The sequence below is a fragment of the Apium graveolens genome, chromosome 9 (genome assembly GCF_009905375.1).
Source record: "Apium graveolens cultivar Ventura chromosome 9, ASM990537v1, whole genome shotgun sequence".
NCBI classification, from domain to species: Eukaryota; Viridiplantae; Streptophyta; class Magnoliopsida; order Apiales; family Apiaceae; genus Apium; species Apium graveolens.
This window is the reverse complement of record NC_133655.1, coordinates 96,669,009-96,673,406: the sequence shown is the minus strand read 5'-3', so window position 1 is coordinate 96,673,406 and position 4,398 is coordinate 96,669,009. Positions and strand designations below refer to the sequence as shown.

Below are 4,398 nucleotides of genomic sequence, written 5' to 3'. Positions count from 1 at the left end.
ATCAGTTTGTGAGAACTGGATGTGTTTTTTAAATTTTAGGGTTTAAATTTATGTTCTTGTTAAATTCTTTGATTTTGACTTTTAGGGTTTTTAATTGGGTACTTCTTCACTTGATGGGTCCGATTTCCTGAAGGCGGCTTGAGGTAATTCACTTGTTATTGTTATGATTTTTGTAGCATGTGTTAAAGATGTTTCTTTGTTAAACATAATCGACAAAGTTGTTAAAACATATATCAGGTTAACCAGAGTCTCAAGTGGCCAATGATAGAAAATGTCTATATCCAGCGGTGATGAAAGAGCATGTGCATTAGAAGAAGAAGAAGAAAGAAGAATCCATGTGTTTTGGGATGCGGGTATGCTTGAACATGACACAGGCAAAGGTGTATTTGACACTGGGATGGACCCTGGCTTTCTTGATGTTCTCGACAAACACCCTGAAAATGCTGACAGAGTCAAGAACATGCTTTCTATCTTGAAAAAGGGTCCTCTTTCACCCTTTCTTTCTTAGCATTCTGGAAGGCCTACTCTCCTTTCTCAATTGTACTCTTTTCATACTCCAGGTATGTAATGTATTCTACCTCATTTCTTTATTCTTTTTTCTGAATTTTATCACTCTCACTCTTAGCTGTCACTCACCATTTTATGTTTGTATCCATTGTTGTTGATAAATTGATTCCTTTTCCTATTTTTCCTTGTGCCCACTTGATCAAATTTTCTAAATTTTATTGTTGAAATTTTCAATTAGAGATTTATGGAATTGAGAGTGTTTTACTGCAGAGAATTAGAATCTGTTAGGCAAAGTATCCTCCTGTTAGAATTTGATTATGTTCATAAAGGTTGCAAGTAAATTATGTGATTGCGTAAGAATCCAAATTTAAGAAACAATTCAACATTATACTTAAATCAATTGTTACCGTTAAATCTTTAATCGGAGGTTGTGAATAATATAAAACAGTGGTTAAATAAATCTTGAAATCTTCTTAAACATGACTCTTGTTGGCGTATGGTTTTAAAATTTGAAGAAGTATCTCATATGACTGTCATGATTTCCAGAATATATAAATGAAATGGTTGAAGCAGATCGATATGGGGGGAAAAACTTCTGTTCTGGTACATTCTTAAATCCTGGATCTTGGCATGCTTCACTTCTAGATGCTGGTACTGCGATGTCAACAATGAAGCATATCCTTAACGGCCCTGGAAAAATTCTTGAAGTAAAAAAAACTTTATTTCCAGTTGTCCCTTTCATTTATAAACATTTATTTTCCAGTATTCTACTCATTTTTATAAATTTCAAAAACTATTAAAAGTAGTGATGGAAATCCGTGGCTCGGATTTCGCCTTTATATGTCCTAATTACAAAAGTTAGAAGAGAAATTAAGTTTATGAATACTCTCTTATGTAGAAACTATTCGTTACCCACTGTAAAGAATATAAACGTAGTACAACTAAAATTTTGTTGGCATAATTAAAGATGTTTCTTTGTTAAGCATAATCGACAAAGTTGTTAAAACATATATCATGTTAACCAGAGTCTCAAGTGGCCAAGGTAGTTTGAGTGTAAAAGTTGTTAAAACATAATCCTACAGTTGTTGAGAATGTACCCAGGCAAGGTTCATGATTTAGACCTTATGTTTGACTATGTTGACTGGCCAGGTGTCCGATAAGGTTCTACCGTGGGCCTATTGCCACAGCCCCACCTCCATTGGTTCGTTATTGTGCTGATGATTCCACATTGGAAATTGTTTTCCCGGACTGGTCCTTCTGGAGATGGTAAGTACTATGTTACCTTTTTTCTCTTGGGTATTGATAACACATTTTATTTTCCATCTGCACAAGCAATGACTTATCAGGAAAAAAACACCAGTTTTTCAGTGCTTGCCCATTTGCTAGTAAAATGATGCTTTAATCATAACGACTATATATATCTGTAAACTTTCCTCTTATTTAAACTTACTCAGGCCTGAGATCAATATAAAGCCATGGGATTCTTTGTTGAAGGACCTAAAATAAGGGAACACCAGGATTAGCTGGATGGACAGAGATCATTTTGCTTACCGGAAGGGGAATCCTGTTGTTACTGAAACCAGGATGGATCTCCTCAAATGCAATGTCTCTGAAAAGCAAGACTGGAATGCTCGTGTGTAGGCACAGGTCAGAACTGTTGATTTGTAAAACTTTTTTTGGGTTAACTACAGGGGCAGATGTCTAGAATCTATGATCATCTTTTATTTCAGTAACAAAAAACCAGGATTCATTAGTTATAGATATGTTATGTTTTAAATGTTATGATCGCTATGAATCATCTTTCAGAATATTTTCAATTGCTAAAGTACTCACCGAAGATTCTAGAGATCTATTGTTCATAACCTAAATTGATTACATTACATATAGTTTTGTAGCTTGTAGTGGAAAACGAATCCAAGCAAACAAGTTAAAAAAAATTCTTACAAACTTGCAGGATTGGGGTAGAGAATCACAACAAGGTTACAAGCAGTCAGACTTGGCAAGCCAGTGTATTCAGAGGTTGGCATATCAATCTAAATATTAATCCTTATAGTGGTGAAGCCACGATACTATGACTTTTACACAAGAGGTTTGATACCTATTGATCTATGAGAGTGTGTTAGGACCAGATCAGGCCTGATCATAGGCTACTTGCGTCGGTATATAGTAATGGTGAAGAGGGTGGATTGTTGCATTCCTCCCGTATGTGGGCGAGTATGTAGGACTAATGCAGAGGTTATGCCGCAAAGTTGCTGGGAGAAATTCAGCCTATTATATACATAACAACTTAACTAATTTATACTCATATTACATGATTAATTAAATACTTATAATGAGATAAGAAATTTATAATACGATCAATTACCTGAAATAAATGTAACTATTAATTGGTTTTGTTGGATGACTGTGATGATTCCCAAAGTTTCAGTTATTATCAAAGATAACTATACAATGCAATATGAACATAACAACAGTAGTAAGGCTACCATGCTTTGTTATATTTTAATTATTTCTTTGGGCTTGAATGCATATTCTGCGTTAAATACTAAGGTAGTAACCTTGCAAAAAAAACATTTTATTATATTTTCTCTGACTTCAACTACCTAATTTGCAGGAGAATTTCGACCCTATAGTTGATGTATTATCAGGATGTGATTATATCCCATCAATGGTTTATGGGTAAGCATCACAGTCACCATAACCTGGAAGGTTTATTTCATTCAGTACCTTGTTCCATTGTGTAATCTTCTTACCGTTTTTGTGGTTATGTTGAATCTTGTAGAAGGAATATAAGGGGCCAAGACTTGAGTGGAATGTACTGTGCAATCTTGACAGTCAAGTATTTAATTTTTGTATATTCCTTTTGTGTCTCCTATTAGTGCCATTAGTTTTTATTGAAGCTCTATTGTATCATGCAGCTCTACTGTGGTATCTGCTGGACTTCTTCGAATTTTTGGACGTGACTTAGCAGAACTCTCGTTGGTTGCAACTACCAAGGAAAACCAGGGCAAGGTTAGTTTGAAGATAGCCTAAACAAGATGTTGCATTTTGTTGTCAGATAAACCTTTTTTTATAGCTTGAAACAATCGCTGCTGATCAGTTGATTCTATTATATATTCTAGTATACACTTTGACTACTAGTGTTATTAAAAAAATTTATGAGTTGGAAGGCAATGATTTTCCTCCTTTTTTAAATATAGAGTTTCCGATACTTTAGTCCTATTTTAATGGCAAATACTGTTTCCCACTTTAAGTATATAACATTTGCACAGGGCTATTTTCAATTGTTGTTCTCATGCATCGAGAAATTGTTGGCTTTCATGAGTGTCCGAACTCTTGTTCTACCAGCTACTGAAGAAGCTGAAACTAGATGGACCAAAAAATTTGGTTTTGAGAAGATACCACAGGAACAGGTATTGCTGAACTATTAAGTTTTCTTATTATCAACTTATATGTAACCTTACTTTTTTGGTGTAGTAGTTTCTAACCTTCTATCTTGCCAGCTTAACAATTACAGGAAGAAGTGTTGGCAAAGTCTTGCTCAAGAAACCCGTAATCCTGACCATAGGCTACTTGCGTCGGTAAACAATCATAGGCGTCAACTAGCAACTAGTCTTGAGACAGTAAAGTGGCAGGTGAATGTCATGCTTTTTTGGTGTTTTTCTTTGTTTATGTTATTTTAGGATAGTTATGTGTTACCGTTTTAATAGCATGAAGTATTCTACAACAAAATTAATCCTCTCAGGTCTGTCAAAAACTTATTGTCATCATACGGAACCAGAGGCTACAGGAGCTTTACTAAGAAGTGGGAAGATGCAGAAGAACAAGGGCGTTCCTCAAATGATATTTTACATGCTATTATCGGTACCAAGTCAAATTCTTTGTATAGAC

General features: G+C 34.8%; 1 long non-coding RNA gene across 1 annotated transcript; it reads left to right on the top strand.

Annotated features, from left to right (window-relative positions):
* The first annotated feature begins 3,160 nt into the window (after positions 1-3,160).
* LOC141683696 (uncharacterized) lies at positions 3,161-3,520 on the top strand. The gene is made up of 3 exons (XR_012560409.1): positions 3,161-3,186; positions 3,290-3,346; positions 3,426-3,520. It is a non-coding gene; the product is annotated as an uncharacterized LOC141683696 (long non-coding RNA).
* Positions 3,521-4,398: the final 878 nt, after the last annotated feature.